Raw genomic sequence first — 16729 nt, 5'->3', positions numbered from 1 at the left:
CCTCCCCTTTATCCAGGCTCGCTCCTCCCCTTTATCCAGGCTCGCTCCTCCCCTTTATCCACCCTGGCTCCTCCCCTTTATCCACCCTGGCTCCTCCCCTTTATCCACCCTGGCTCCTCCCCTTTATCCACCCTGGCTCCTCCCCTTTATCCACCCTCGCTCCTCCCCTTTATCCACGCTCGCTCCTCCCCTGTACCCACGCTCGCTCCTCCCCTTTATCCACGCTCGCTCCTCCCCTTTATCCAGGCTCGCACCTCCCCTTTATCCACCCTCGCTCCTCCCCTTTATCCACCCTCGCTCCTCCCCTTTATCCACCCTCGCTCCTCCCCTTTATCCACGCTCGCTCCTCCCCTTTATCCACCCTCGCTCCTCCCCTTTATCCACCCTCGCTCCTCCCCTTTATCCACCCTCGCTCCTCCCCCCTCCCCTTTATCCACCCTCGCTCCTCCCTTTTATCCACGCTCGCTCCTCCCCTTTATCCACGCTCGCTCCTCCCCTTTATCCACGCTCGCTCCTCCCCTTTATCCACGCTCGCTCCTCCCCTTTATCCAGGCTCGCACCTCCCCTTTATCCACCCTCGCTCCTCCCCTTTATCCACGCTCGCTCCGCCCCTTTATCCACGCTCGCTCCGCCCCTTTATCCACGCTCGCTCCGCCCCTTTATCCACGCTCGCTCCGCCCCTTTATCCACGCTCGCTCCTCCCCTTTATCCACGATCGCTCCTCCCCTTATCCACGCTCGCTCCTCCCCTTTATCCACCCTCGCTCCTCCCCTTTATCCACCCTCGCTCCTCCCCTTTATCCACCCTCGCTCCTCCCCCTTATCCACCCTCGCTCCTCCCCTTTATCCACCCTCGCTCCTCCCCTTTATCCACCCTCGCTCCTCCCCTTTATCCACGCTCGCTCCTCCCCTTTATCCACGCTCGCTCCTCCCCTTTATCCACGCTCGCTCCTCCCTTTATCCAGGCTCGCTCCTCCCCTTTATCCAGGCTCGCTCCTCCCCTTTATCCAGGCTCGCTCCTCCCCTTTATCCAGGCTCGCTCCTCCCCTTTATCCAGACCCGCTCCTCCCCTTTATCCAGGCCCGCTCCTCCCCTTTATCCAGGCTCGCTCCTCCCCTTTATCCAGGCTCGCTCCTCCCCTTTATCCACGCTCGCTCCTCCCCTTTATCCACGCTCGCTCCTCCCCTTTATCCAGGCTCGCTCCTCCCCTTTATCCACCCTCGCTCCTCCCCTTTATCCACGCTCGCTCCTCCCCTTTATCCACGCTCGCTCCTCCCCTTTATCCACGCTGGCTCCTCCCCTTTATCCACCCTCGCTCCTCCCCTTTATCCAGGCTCGCTCCTCCCCTTTATCCAGGCTCGCTCCTCCCCTTTATCCACGCTCGCTCCGCCCCTTTATCCAGGCTCGCTCCTCCGCTTTATCCACCCTCGCTCCTCCGCTTTATCCACCCTCGCTCCTCCCCTTTATCCACCCTCGCTCCTCCCCTTTATCCACGCTCGCTCCTCCCCGTTATCCACGCTAGCTCCTCCCCTTTATCCACCCTCGCTGCGCCCCTTTATCCACCCTCGCTGCTCCCCTTTATCCACCCTCGCTCCTCCCCTTTATCCACCCTCGCTCCTCCCCTTTATCCACCCTCGCTCCTCCCCTTTATCCACCCTCGCTCCTCCCCTTTATCCACGCTCGCTCCTCCCCTTTATCCACGCTGGCTCCTCCCCTTTATCCACCCTCGCTCCTCCCCTTTATCCACCCTCGCTCCTCCCCTTTATCCACCCTCGCTCCTCCCCTTTATCCACCCTCGCTCCTCCCCTTTATCCACCCTCGCTCCTCCCCTTTATCCACCCTCGCTCCTCCCCTTTATCCACCCTCGCTCCTCCCCTTTATCCACCCTCGCTCCTCCCCTTTATCCACCCTCGCTCCTCCCCTTTATCCACCCTCGCTCCTCCCCTTTATCCACCCTCGCTCCTCCCCTTTATCCACCCTCGCTCCTCCCCTTTATCCACCCTCGCTCCTCCCCTTTATCCACCCTCGCTCCTCCCCTTTATCCACCCTCGCTCCTCCCCTTTATCCACCCTCGCTCCTCCCCTTTATCCACGCTCGCTCCTCCCCTTTATCCAGGCTCGCTCCTCCCCTTTATCCAGGCTCGCTCCTCCCCTTTATCCACCCTCGCTCCTCCCCTTTATCCACCCTCGCTCCTCCCCTTTATCCACCCTCGCTCCTCCCCTTTATCCACGCTCGCTCCTCCCCTTTATCCACGCTCGCTCCTCCCCTTTATCCAGGCTCGCTCCTCCCCTTTATCCAGGCTCGCTCCTCCCCTTTATCCAAGCTCGCTCCTCCCCTTTATCCACCCTGGCTCCTCCCCTTTATCCACCCTGGCTCCTCCCCTTTATCCACCCTGGCTCCTCCCCTTTATCCACGCTCGCTCCTCCCCTTTATCCACGCTCGCTCCTCCCCTTTATCCACGCTCGCTCCTCCCCTTTATCCTCGCTCGCTCCTCCCCTTTATCCAGGCTCGCTCCTCCCCTTTATCCAGGCTCGCTCCTCCCCTTTATCCAGGCTCGCTCCTCCCCTTTATCCAGGCTCGCTCCTCCCCTTTATCCACCCTGGCTCCTCCCCTTTATCCACCCTGGCTCCTCCCCTTTATCCACCCTGGCTCCTCCCCTTTATCCACCCTCGCTCCTCCCCTTTATCCACGCTCGCTCCTCCCCTGTACCCACGCTCGCTCCTCCCCTTTATCCACGCTCGCTCCTCCCCTTTATCCAGGCTCGCACCTCCCCTTTATCCACCCTCGCTCCTCCCCTTTATCCACCCTCGCTCCTCCCCTTTATCCACCCTCGCTCCTCCCCTTTATCCACGCTCGCTCCTCCCCTTTATCCACCCTCGCTCCTCCCCTTTATCCACCCTCGCTCCTCCCCTTTATCCACCCTCGCTCCTCCCCCCTCCCCTTTATCCACCCTCGCTCCTCCCTTTTATCCACGCTCGCTCCTCCCCTTTATCCACGCTCGCTCCTCCCCTTTATCCACGCTCGCTCCTCCCCTTTATCCAGGCTCGCACCTCCCCTTTATCCACCCTCGCTCCTCCCCTTTATCCACGCTCGCTCCGCCCCTTTATCCACGCTCGCTCCGCCCCTTTATCCACGCTCGCTCCGCCCCTTTATCCACGCTCGCTCCGCCCCTTTATCCACGCTCGCTCCTCCCCTTTATCCACGATCGCTCCTCCCCTTTATCCACGCTCGCTCCTCCCCTTTATCCACCCTCGCTCCTCCCCTTTATCCACCCTCGCTCCTCCCCCTTATCCACCCTCGCTCCTCCCCTTTATCCACCCTCGCTCCTCCCCTTTATCCACCCTCGCTCCTCCCCTTTATCCACGCTCGCTCCTCCCCTTTATCCACGCTCGCTCCTCCCCTTTATCCAGGCTCGCTCCTCCCCTTTATCGGTGGCATAGTGGTTAGCACTGTTGCCTCACAGCGCCAGAGACCCGGGTTCGAATCTGGCCTCGGGTGACTGTCTGTGTGGAGTTTGCACATTCTCCCCGTGTTTGCGTGGGTTTCCTCCGGGTGCTCCGGTTTCCTCCCACAGTCCAAAGATGTGCGGGCTAGGTTGATTGGCTATGATAAGCTAGGTTGATTGGCTATGATAAATTGACCCTTAGTGTTAGGGGGATTAAAATACGTGGGGTTACGGGGATTGGGTGGGATATGTGTCGGTGCAGGCTCGATGGGCCGAAATGGCCTCTATCTGCACTGTGGGGTTTCTGTGATTCTGTGATTCTGTGATCCAGGCTCGCTCCTCCCCTTTATCCAGGCTCGCTCCTCCCCTTTATCCAGGCTCGCTCCTCCCCTTTATCCAGGCCCGCTCCTCCCCTTTATCCAGGCTCGCTCCTCCCCTTTATCCAGGCTCGCTCCTCCCCTTTATCCAGGCTCGCTCCTCCCCTTTATCCACGCTCGCTCCTCCCCTTTATCCACGCTCGCTCCTCCCCTTTATCCAGGCTCGCTCCTCCCCTTTATCCAGGCTCGCTCCTCCCCTTTATCCAGGCTCGCTCCTCCCCTTTATCCACCCTCGCTCCTCCCCTTTATCCACGCTCGCTCCTCCCCTTTATCCACGCTGGCTCCTCCCCTTTATCCACCCTCGCTCCTCCCCTTTATCCAGGCTCGCTCCTCCCCTTTATCCAGGCTCGCTCCTCCCCTTTATCCAGGCTCGCTCCTCCCCTTTATCCAGGCTCGCTCCTCCCCTTTATCCACGCTCGCTCCGCCCCTTTATCCAGGCTCGCTCCTCCGCTTTATCCACCCTCGCTCCTCCCCTTTATCCACCCTCGCTCCTCCCCTTTATCCACGCTCGCTCCTCCCCGTTATCCACGCTAGCTCCTCCCCTTTATCCACCCTCGCTGCGCCCCTTTATCCACCCTCGCTGCTCCCCTTTATCCACCCTCGCTCCTCCCCTTTATCCACCCTCGCTCCTCCCCTTTATCCACCCTCGCTCCTCCCCTTTATCCACGCTCGCTCCTCCCCTTTATCCACGCTGGCTCCTCCCCTTTATCCACCCTCGCTCCTCCCCTTTATCCACCCTCGCTCCTCCCCTTTATCCACCCTCGCTCCTCCCCTTTATCCACGCTCGCTCCTCCCCTTTATCCACCCTCGCTCCTTGATGCGCCATCAATTACTCAAAAGACTGAGGTTGAGCGAGTAACAATCAGGCTTTTATTAACTAAAGAATGAAGGTCTTGTCTCGAGTGGTCGACCCGTCCAGAATACTAAGGGACTGGGAGGTAGTCACTTATATACCTGGAATAGTGGGAGGAGTCAGCCGAGGCATGTCCAGACCTGTACCTAGTGGAATACACATACAGACACAGACAGGTATGACAGTGGTTTACCACACTCCTCCCCTTTATCCAGGCTCGCTCCTCCCCTTTATCCAGGCTCGCTCCTCCCCTTTATCCAGGCTCGCTCCTCCCCTTTATCCAGGCTCGCTCCTCCCCTTTATCCAGGCTCGCTCCTCCCCTTTATCCAGGCTCGCTCCTCCGCTTTATCCACCCTCGCTCCTCCCCTTTATCCACCCTCGCTCCTCCCCTTTATCCACCCTCGCTCCTCCCCGTTATCCACGCTCGCTCCTCCCCGTTATCCACGCTCGCTCCTCCCCGTTATCCACGCTAGCTCCTCCCCTTTATCCACCCTCGCTGCGCCCCTTTATCCACCCTCGCTGCTCCCCTTTATCCACCCTCGCTCCTCCCCTTTATCCACCCTCGCTCCTCCCCTTTATCCACCCTCGCTCCTCCCCTTTATCCACCCTCGCTCCTCCCCTTTATCCACCCTCGCTCCTCCCCTTTATCCACCCTCGCTCCTCCCCTTTATCCACCCTCGCTCCTCCCCTTTATCCACCCTCGCTCCTCCCCTTTATCCACCCTCGCTCCTCCCCTTTATCCACCCTCGCTCCTCCCCTTTATCCACCCTCGCTCCTCCCCTTTATCCACCCTCGCTCCTCCCCTTTATCCACGCTCGCTCCTCCCCTTTATCCAGGCTCTTTCCTCCCCTTTATCCAGGCTCGCTCCTCCCCTTTATCCAGGCTCGCTCCTCCCCTTTATCCAGGCTCGCTCCTCCCCTTTATCCACCCTCGCTCCTCCCCTTTATCCAGGCTCGCTCCTCCCCTTTATCCACCCTGGCTCCTCCCCTTTATCCACCCTGGCTCCTCCCCTTTATCCACCCTGGCTCCTCCCCTTTATCCACGCTCGCTCCTCCCCTTTATCCACGCTCGCTCCTCCCCTTTATCCAGGCTCGCTCCTCCCCTTTATCCAGGCTCGCTCCTCCCCTTTATCCACCCTGGCTCCTCCCCTTTATCCACCCTGGCTCCTCCCCTTTATCCACCCTGGCTCCTCCCCTTTATCCACCCTCGCTCCTCCCCTTTATCCACGCTCGCTCCTCCCCTTTATCCACGCTCGCTCCTCCCCTTTATCCAGGCTCGCTCCTCCCCTTTATCCAGGCTCGCTCCTCCCCTTTATCCAGGCTCGCTCCTCCCCTTTATCCAGGCTCGCTCCTCCCCTTTATCCAGGCTCGCTCCTCCCCTTTATCCACCCTGGCTCCTCCCCTTTATCCACCCTGGCTCCTCCCCTTTATCCACCCTGGCTCCTCCCCTTTATCCACCCTGGCTCCTCCCCTTTATCCACGCTCGCTCCTCCCCTTTATCCACGCTCGCTCCTCCCCTTTATCCAGGCTCGCTCCTCCCCTTTATCCAGGCTCGCTCCTCCCCTTTATCCACCCTGGCTCCTCCCCTTTATCCACCCTGGCTCCTCCCCTTTATCCACCCTGGCTCCTCCCCTTTATCCACCCTGGCTCCTCCCCTTTATCCACCCTGGCTCCTCCCCTTTATCCACCCTGGCTCCTCCCCTTTATCCACCATCGCTCCTCCCCTTTATCCACGCTCGCTCCTCCCCTTTATCCACGCTCGCTCCTCCCCTTTATCCACGCTCGCTCCTCCCCTTTATCCAGGCTCGCACCTCCCCTTTATCCACCCTCGCTCCTCCCCTTTATCCACCCTCGCTCCTCCCCTTTATCCACGCTCGCTCCTCCCCTTTATCCACCCTCGCTCCTCCCCTTTATCCACCCTCGCTCCTCCCCTTTATCCACCCTCGCTCCTCCCCCCTCCCCTTTATCCACTCTCGCTCCTCCCTTTTATCCACGCTCGCTCCTCCCCTTTATCCACGCTCGCTCCTCCCCTTTATCCACGCTCGCTCCTCCCCTTTAGCCAGGCTCGCACCTCCCCTTTATCCACCCTCGCTCCTCCGCTTTATCCACGCTCGCTCCGCCCCTTTATCCACGCTCGCTCCGCCCCTTTATCCACGCTCGCTCCGCTCCTTTATCCACGCTCGCTCCTCCCCTTTATCCACGCTCGCTCCTCCCCTTTATCCACGCTCGCTCCTCCCCTTTATCCACCCTCGCTCCTCCCCTTTATCCACCCTCGCTCCTCCCCTTTATCCACCCTCGCTCCTCCCCCTTATCCACCCTCGCTCCTCCCCTTTATCCACCCTCGCTCCTCCCCTTTATCCACCCTCGCTCCTCCCCTTTATCCACCCTCGCTCCTCCCCTTTATCCACGCTCGCTCCTCCCCTTTATCCACGCTCGCTCCTCCCCTTTATCCACGCTCGCTCCTCCCCTTTATCCAGGCTCGCTCCTCCCCTTTATCCAGGCTCGCTCCTCCCCTTTATCCAGGCTCGCTCCTCCCCTTTATCCAGGCTCGCTCCTCCCCTTTATCCACCCTGGCTCCTCCCCTTTATCCACCCTCGCTCCTCCCCTTTATCCACGCTCGCTCCTCCCCTGTATCCACGCTCGCTCCTCCCCTTTATCCACGCTCGCTCCTCCCCTTTATCCAGGCTCGCACCTACCCTTTATCCACCCTCGCTCCTCCCCTTTATCCACCCTCGCTCCTCCCCTTTATCCACGCTCGCTCCTCCCCTTTATCCACCCCCGCTCCTCCCCTTTATCCACCCTCGCTCCTCCCCTTTATCCACCCTCGCTCCTCCCCCCTTCCCTTTATCCACCCTCGCTCCTCCCTTTTATCCACGCTCGCTCCTCCCCTTTATCCACGATCGCTCCTCCCCTTTATCCACGCTCGCTCCTCCCCTTTTGTCCACCCTCGCTCCTCCCCTTTATCCACCCTCGCTCCTCCCCTTTATCCACCCTCGCTCCTCCCCTTTATCCACCCTCGCTCCTCCCCCTTATCCACCCTCGCTCCTCCCCTTTATCCACCCTCGCTCCTCCCCTTTATCCACGCTCGCTCCTCCCCTTTATCCACGCTCGCTCCTCCCCTTTATCCACGCTCGCTCCTCCCCTTTATCCACGCTCGCTCCTCCCCTTTATCCAGGCTCGCTCCTCCCCTTTATCCAGGCTCGCTCCTCCCCTTTATCCAGGCTCGCTCCTCCCCGTTATCCACGCTAGCTCCTCCCCTTTATCCACCCTCGCTGCGCCCCTTTATCCACCCTCGCTGCTCCCCTTTATCCACCCTCGCTCCTCCCCTTTATCCACCCTCGCTCCTCCCCTTTATCCACCCTCGCTCCTCCCCTTTATCCACCCTCGCTCCTCCCCTTTATCCACCCTCGCTCCTCCCCTTTATCCACCCTCGCTCCTCCCCTTTATCCACCCTCGCTCCTCCCCTTTATCCGCCCTCGCTCCTCCCCTTTATCCGCCCTCGCTCCTCCCCTTTATCCGCCCTCGCTCCTCCCCTTTATCCACCCTCGCTCCTCCCCTTTATCCACCCTCGCTCCTCCCCTTTATCCACCCTCGCTCCTCCCCTTTATCCACGCTCGCTCCTCCCCTTTATCCAGGCTCGCTCCTCCCCTTTATCCAGGCTCGCTCTTCCCCTTTATCCACCCTCGCTCCTCCCCTTTATCCACCCTCGCTCCTCCCCTTTATCCACGCTCGCTCCTCCCCTTTATCCAGGCTCGCTCCTCCCCTTTATCCAGGCTCGCTCCTCCCCTTTATCCAGGCTCGCTCCTCCCCTTTATCCACCCTGGCTCCTCCCCTTTATCCACCCTGGCTCCTCCCCTTTATCCACCCTGGCTCCTCCCCTTTATCCACCCTGGCTCCTCCCCTTTATCCACCCTGGCTCCTCCCCTTTATCCAGGCTCGCTCCTCCCCTTTATCCAGGCTCGCTCCTCCCCTTTATCCAGGCTCGCTCCTCCCCTTTATCCACCCTGGCTCCTCCCCTTTATCCACCCTGGCTCCTCCCCTTTATCCACGCTCGCTCCTCCCCTTTATCCAGGCTCGCTCCTCCCCTTTATCCAGGCTCGCTCCTCCCCTTTATCCAGGCTCGCTCCTCCCCTTTATCCAGGCTCGCTCCTCCCCTTTATCCACCCTGGCTCCTCCCCTTTATCCACCCTGGCTCCTCCCCTTTATCCACCCTGGCTCCTCCCCTTTATCCACCCTGGCTCCTCCCCTTTATCCACGCTGGCTCCTCCCCTTTATCCACGCTCGCTCCTCCCCTTTATCCACGCTCGCTCCTCCCCTTTATCCAGGCTCGCTCCTCCCCTTTATCCAGGCTCGCTCCTCCCCTTTATCCACCCTGGCTCCTCCCCTTTATCCACCCTGGCTCCTCCCCTTTATCCACCCTGGCTCCTCCCCTTTATCCACCCTCGCTCCTCCCCTTTATCCACGCTCGCTCCTCCCCTTTATCCACGCTCGCTCCTCCCCTTTATCCACGCTCGCTCCTCCCCTTTATCCAGGCTCGCACCTCCCCTTTATCCACGCTCGCTCCTCCCCTTTATCCACCCTCGCTCCTCCCCTTTATCCACCCTCGCTCCTCCCCTTTATCCACCCTCGCTCCTCCCCCCTCCCCTTTATCCACCCTCGCTCCTCCCTTTTATCCACGCTCGCTCCTCCCCTTTATCCACGCTCGCTCCTCCCCTTTATCCACGCTCGCTCCTCCCCTTTATCCAGGCTCGCTCCTCCCCTTTATCCAGGCTCGCTCCGCCCCTTTATCCACGCTCGCTCCGCCCCTTTATCCACGCTCGCTCCTCCCCTTTATCCACGCTCGCTCCTCCCCTTTATCCACGCTCGCTCCTCCCCTTTATCCACCCTCGCTCCTCCCCTTTATCCACCCTCGCTCCTCCCCCTTATCCACCCTCGCTCCTCCCCTTTATCCACCCTCGCTCCTCCCCTTTATCCACCCTCGCTCCTCCCCTTTATCCACGCTCGCTCCTCCCCTTTATCCACGCTCGCTCCTCCCCTTTATCCACGCTCGCTCCTCCCCTTTATCCACGCTCGCTCCTCCCCTTTATCCAGGCTCGCTCCTCCCCTTTATCCACCCTCGCTCCTCCCCTTTATCCACGCTCGCTCCTCCCCTTTATCCACGCTGGCTCCTCCCCTTTATCCACCCTCGCTCCTCCCCTTTATCCACCCTCGCTCCTCCCCTTTATCCAGGCTCGCTCCTCCCCTTTATCCAGGCTCGCTCCTCCCCTTTATCCAGGCTCGCTCCTCCCCTTTATCCACCCTCGCTCCTCCGCTTTATCCACCCTCGCTCCTCCCCTTTATCCACCCTCGCTCCTCCCCTTTATCCACCCTCGCTCCTCCCCTTTATCCACGCTCGCTCCTCCCCGTTATCCACGCTCGCTCCTCCCCGTTATCCACGCTAGCTCCTCCCCTTTATCCACCCTCGCTGCGCCCCTTTATCCACCCTCGCTGCTCCCCTTTATCCACCCTCGCTCCTCCCCTTTATCCACCCTGGCTCCTCCCCTTTATCCACCCTGGCTCCTCCCCTTTATCCACCCTGGCTCCTCCCCTTTATCCACGCTCGCTCCTCCCCTTTATCCACGCTCGCTCCACCCCTTTATGCACGCTCGCTCCTCCCCTTTATCCAGGCTCGCTCCTCCCCTTTATCCAGCCTCGCTCCTCCCCTTTATCCAGCCTCGCTCCTCCCCTTTATCGACGCTCGCTCCTCCCCTTTATCCAGGCTCGCTCCTCCCCTTTATCCAGGATCGCTCCTCCCCTTTATCCAGCCTCGCTCCTCCCCTTTATCCAGCCTCGCTCCTCCCCTTTATCCACGCTCGCTCCTCCCCTTTATCCACGCTCGCTCCTCCCCTTTATCCACCCTCGCTCCTCCCCTTTATCCAGGCTCGCTCCGCCAGGCCGAATATACGCACAGCACAGCAATTCCACTGCCAGGCGTGGCTCCCTGTAAATAAATCCGTTCTCAATCAGTGCAGAGTGAAGGAGTCTCCTTATACTGGTTCGATCTGTGCTGCACTGACTGCCCTCAATCAGTGCAGAGTGAAGGAGTCTCCTTATAATGGTTCGATCTGTGCTGCACTGACTGCCCTCAGTCGGCTCATACAGCTTGGCAGGAGGTTAGTGAGCTTTTTATAGATTTCTCAAGGGAATCGATGCCAGACTGGGTCCAGGAGTGTACGGTGTGGGTTCTGTAGTTACGCAGTGCTGTACCTGCTCAGTAATTGGGATGTGTTAGTGGGTCACATGCAGCAGTAACTGGGACACATCAGCATTCCTGTAACACTGTGTGTTGCCAGAAGCCCTGGTGCTGGGTTAGGAATATTTTATTACTGAGGCTGCATCTTTCGCTGTCCTCGGGAACGCTGACTGGGGAAGAACACGGATCGGGGAGGAGAACATTGGCTGGATTTTTTCCCCGTCTAGTCCAAGGGCATTGGCCAAATTGCCACCCCTGCCCTGCCCCAGCTGACCGATAACTCAATCCAGATTGGCATTGTTTGAAGGCAGTCTGCGACCTTCCTGATCACTCAGACAGTGAGTGTGAAGTGGGATTGTAGACTGCAGCAGCATGCAGAAGCCCCAGGACCCCTGAATTCCAATCAGTGGGCCAGCTGCCAGCCTCCTACAGATATTGCAGCTTCTCATAGGCAGTGTGACCCACCAGCAGTGCTGGGGACTGCAGCTAGCTGGATTCATTCAGAGCATTAATCGCATACTCCCCTCCACAGAGCAGCATCACCATTGTGTGCCTGATACGGTCAGTCATGGCTCTAAGTTAGAAGGTTGTGGGCTCAAGTCCCACTCCAGAGATTCGTGCATAACTTCTAGGCTGATACGTCACTGCAGTACTGAGGGAGTGCTGCACTGTCGGAGGGGCAGTACTGAGGGGGCGCCGCACTGTCGGAGGGTCGGTACTGAGGGAGCGCCGCACTGTCGGAGGGTCGGTACTGAGGGAGCGCCGCACTGTCGGAGGGGCGGTACTGAGGGAGCGCCGCACTGTCGGAGGGGCAGTACTGAGGGAGCGCCGCACTGTCGGAGGGGCCATATTTCATGAGATGTTAAACCAAGACCCTGTCTGCCGTCTCGGGTGAATATTAAAGATCCCATGGCACTATCTGAAGAAGAGCAGGGGAGCTCTTCCATTGTCCTGGCCAATATTTATCCCTCATACATTATCTAGTCATTTATTTCATTGCTGTTTGTGGGATCTTGCTGTGCTGCCGCATTTCCTACATTCCAACAGTGACTACACTTCAAAAGTACTTAAATGGCTGTAAAGTGCTTTGGGATGTCCTGAGGTCATGGAAGGTGCTGTAGAAATGAAAGTTTGTTCTTTCTGATAGTCGTCCTCATGCAGTTACCCAGCATTGATTGGAGTTCCACTGACAAGTGGAATAACCTCTCCAGCCTGTCAGTCCAGGGGAACAGATAAGGGTTAGTGTATTGTTCACTCCTGCTGATCTCTGAAGTCACTTATTCTGTACATTTCCCCAAGGTGATGAATTGGTTTAGGAATCTCCTTTTGAACAGAGGACGGCACATATAATTCCACGCCTGACTTTCTGTCCCTCGGTATTCACTCGCTTTCTCTTTATTGTCTGTTCTGCCTCCACCCATCAAAGCCAGGACACTCGGCCCTTCACTTTACGCATCACAACACCCACAAACAGCCCCGGCTGTAAACTGTGCACTGAGTTCTGGAGAAACCCTTAGATATGGGGTGTGTCCTGGCACTGTTCACACAATAATCCAATCTGAGCTGTAAAATAGCTGAGCTGATCAAGTTGTATCTTCGTTCACAGTCGCACCTTACAAAAGCGCACATTACAATCACGATCAGCCACCTGTCACTTCTGGTCATGCGAGTAATGGTTGGCAGCGATGATTGGGGACGAAGTTCCACTGACCGGACAAATGTTAACCAATGGATCCAAGCTTTTGCTGTCTGACATCATCAAGCCCTGTGCTATCCACAGACATTGGTCCTGAGCTCTCAAAGTGGCTATTTGAGGACCTCTGCCGTAATCTTTGAGTGAATTTGTATTGGATGTTACCTAATGGGTCCTTCAAGATGTCCCCTCGCCATCACTGCCTTCCCCTACAGTATGAACCCGTTTGGATGATCCCAGGCCAACTGACCATGTGCAGTTTAGAATCATAAGCACATAAGAAATAGGAGCAGGAGTAGACCATACGGCCCCTCGAGCCTGCTCTGCCATTCAATAAGATCATGACTAACCTTTGACCTCAACTCCACTTTCCCGCCCGATCTCCATATCCCTTGAATCATCGAAGTTCACAGCACAGAAAGCTGTGAGTTTGGCCCATCATGACTGTGCTGTCTCTGCCAGAGCTCTTCAGTCCCTTTCTCTACCTTTTCCCCACACCCCTTCAATTTTTATTTTTCAAATATTTCTCCACTTCCCAATTAAAAGCTTTTGTGAATTCTGTTTCTGGCCAGGCATCCCAAGTCCCAACAGCCCTCTAAATAAATCGTTCTAACCTCTCCCTTCATTCTTTTGGTGATTATTTTAAATTTTGGCCCTCTAGTTACCAACTCACTAACCAGTGACAATTTATCTTATCAAAACTACTCATAATTGAGCTCCCTATCGGCTCTCCTCAACCTTTGAACGAAAAGAGACTCCGTTTCTCTAGTCTATCCTCATTACTAAAGTGTCTCATCCCTGCTATCATCTGGAGTCTCTTCACCTTTCCATGGCCTTGACATCCTTCCTAAAGTAATGCTCCAAGACTGTTATATGAAAGGCCCAATAGTGCGAGTTGTCTGTGTGTTAATATGCGGTGTTTGCTGCACTGAGCAGTGACCCATCTCCCTAAGCCCCTCTGGCATCCAGGGAGCTGCATGCAGAAGCTGGCGTTTCAATGCCGTAATCAGCCTAGTTTGACGTTGCACTTCACACCGCAAAGCGCCAGGCTGGGGAGACGGTCTCCCGGAGCGCCAACACCAGGTCCGTGCCACCTGCACTGAGTCATTCTACTGTCTCTCTGGCTTCCTTCCAGGTGACCGCGTGTCTTGCTGCCATTGTGAAGACAGAGCAGGAAGCAGAAGTGCGTCGGGCTGCAGTCCACGTGATCACCCTCCTACTCCGCGGACTCGGTCAGAAGGCACTTCAGGTATGGGAGGCACTTTGCACTTGGTCATTATTGCAGCAAAAAAACAGGAGAGGGGATAGCAGCTGCATGGCATTTACTTCTCCAAAGAGAGCCCACTGTACCTTGGGCTTTAGGCGGTCGTGGGTTCAAGTCCCACTCCAGCGACCTGAGCACACAATCTAGGTCGACACTCCAGTGCAGTACTGAGGGAGTGCCCGCACTGTCGGTGGGGCAGTACTGAGGGAGCGCCGCACTGTCGGTGGGGCAGTACTGAGGGAGCGCAGTACTGAGGGAGCGCCACGCTGTCAAAGGGGCAGTACTGAGGGAGCACCTGGCTATCGGAGTGGCAGTACTGAGGGAGCGCCGCACTGTCGGAAGGGCAGTACTGAGGGAGCGCTGCACTGTTGGAGGGGCAGTACTGAGGGAGCGCCGCCCTGTCGGAGGTGCAGTAATGAGGGGGGCAGTACTGAGGGAGTGCTGCACTGTCGGAGGGGCTGTCTTTCGGATGAGACGTTAAACTTCGTGAGTTTTGCATATTGTGAAGGGACTGGTGGTGTTGCCAGTAATGATGAAGGTGTCTTCCTGTGCAGTCTGTCGATGTCTGATCCGTTTCCTCTGTCTGAGGAATAATTAAAGGCCTCTGGTGATGGTGCAATAGAGATAAGGAGAGGACAGACAGAGCTGAAACATCTGGATTACTCAACCCAGACACACGACCCTCATATTAATCAACTGACGTAAATAATGTCCTTTTCATCAGGCCTGTGTCTGAGACCTGTTTAGTTCCGGTAATGAACAGTAGGGTAGGGTGTATCCGAGTGATGATGCGCTGCACTACAGGTCATGGCGAGAAGGTTTCAATCTCGGCAGGGAGGCACTAGCCAATGTCACCTGCCTCCTGCCGGCCCGCCACTGGCAGTGGGAATCAGTCCTGCTCTCGTCTGCAGGAGATGCGGTCACACCTGAAAGGTGGAAACTGGTGGCATTTCACACACCCCAGGGATGAGATGGGATCAGCCAAGGGAAGGAGTCAGCTCGTCTCTCCCGCACTACACTGGCTGTGACTTCCAAGTTGAGTCCCAATCCCTCCTCCTCCTGCCTCCCCTCTCCCCGGATTTTTCGCCATTTAATAAGTTGGCAACCACTGAAGCGACGAGAACTGAGTTTTCAGTTTTAAATGAGCCTTTTTAAAGCTCTTCTGTTAATGGAATAGTTGAGGAAACTGACGACGTGCTATTTCCATATTTATGCTGTCTCGGGTTATATTAATTTGGCACAGTATCTGACAACCAGTGTAAATACCAAGCACGCTGGGAGCTCCAGCTGGGGCCAACCGTCGGTTTGGAGAAGCTGTTCCTGTTTATTCCACAAGAAATTGGAGATTTCAAACTTCATTTAGCAATTTGGGGATTCAGGTATAAACAGTGAGCTTTACTCGGGAGAGAAAGGAAATGTGTGCCTGTTTGTGGTGGGAACGATCTGGAGGAAGAGGAGGAACTAAGCTTGGGCTGTGTCTGCCTGACTGGCCAGCTGAGAGGTGTTATTGTTCCTGCAGATTTCACAAGACATGAGCAGTAAATACATCATCTAATTGAGAAACCCAGTCTGGTTCATCTCACGCCAAACAAAAGCGATAAAGGTGAAATCAGTTGAAGCTTGATATGGTGGCAGATTGAGTTCAGACTTGACTGGAGTTTCTCACTTCCGCTCCGAACCGCAAGCTAACTAATGTAAAATGTCCACTTTCTGTAATTCATGTTTTCCACAAACGTGAAGGTGTGGTTGTGTATGAGACAAGTGCTCCAACTCAGTGACATTGTAACCGCGTGCACCACTCGGAGTTCAGTAACCGCGTGAACCACCCGGAGTTCAGTAACCGCGTGCACCACTCGGAGTTCAGTAACCGCGTGAACCACCCGGAGTTCAGTAACCGCGTGAACCACTCGGAGTTCAGTAACCGCGTGAACCACCCGGAGTTCAGTAACCGCGTGAACCACCCGGAGTTCAGTAACCGCGTGAACCACCCGGAGTTCAGTAACCGCGTGAACCACCCGGAGTTCAGTAACCGCGTGAACCACTCGGAGTTCAGTAACCGCGTGAACCACCCGGAGCTCAGTAACCGCGTGAACCACCCGGAGTTCAGTAACCGCGTGAACCACCCGGAGTTCAGTAACCGCGTGAACCACTCGGAGTTCAGTAACCGCGTGAACCACCCGGAGCTCAGTAACCGCGTGAACCACCCGGAGTTCAGTAACCGCGTGAACCACCCGGAGTTCAGTAACCGCGTGAACCACCCGGAGTTCAGTAACCGCGTGAACCACCCGGAGTTCAGTAACCGCGTGAACCACCCGGAGTTCAGTAACCGCGTGAACCACCCGGAGTTCAGTAACCGCGTGAACCACCCGGAGTTCAGTAACCGCGTGAACCACTCGGAGTTCAGTAACCGCGTGAAGCACTCGGAGTTCAGTAACCGCGTGAACCACTCGGAGTTCAGTAACCGCGTGCACCACCCGGAGTTCAGTAACCGCGTGAACCACTCGGAGTTCAGTAACCGCGTGAAGCACTCGGAGTTCAGTAACCGCGTGAAGCACCCGGAGTTCAGTAACCGCGTGAACCACCCGGAGTTCAGTAACCGCGTGAACCACCCGGAGTTCAGTAACCGCGTGAACCACCCGGAGTTCAGTAACCGCGTGAACCACCCGGAGTTCAGTAACCGCGTGAACCACTCGGAGTTCAGTAACCGCGTGCACCACCCGGAGTTCAGTAACCGCGTGAACCACCCGGAGTTCAGTAACCGCGTGAACCACCCGGAGTTCAGTAACCGCGTGCACCACCTGGAGCTCAGTAACCGCGTGAACCACCCGGAGTTCAGTAACCGCGTGCACCACCTGGAGCTCAGTAAC

The 16729-nt window shown here is 57.3% G+C and overlaps 1 long non-coding RNA gene across 1 annotated transcript in view; it reads left to right on the top strand.

Moving 5' to 3' along the window:
- Nucleotides 1–11998: 11998 nt before the first annotated feature.
- Nucleotides 11999–16729, top strand: part of LOC147116783 (uncharacterized) — a 57289-nt gene continuing 52558 nt past the window's right edge. Inside the window, exon 1 of the long non-coding RNA XR_015078875.1 lies at nt 11999–13847. This is a non-coding gene — a long non-coding RNA (uncharacterized LOC147116783). The remainder of the gene's footprint in view (nt 13848–16729) is intronic.

Source organism: Somniosus microcephalus, chromosome 6, assembly GCF_052327205.1.
Source record: "Somniosus microcephalus isolate GS21.2 chromosome 6, FLI_Smic_1.0, whole genome shotgun sequence".
In the NCBI taxonomy this organism is placed as follows: Eukaryota; Metazoa; Chordata; class Chondrichthyes; order Squaliformes; family Somniosidae; genus Somniosus; species Somniosus microcephalus.
The sequence above is the reverse complement of the archived record's forward strand: the minus strand, read 5'-3'. Positions and strand labels throughout refer to the sequence as shown.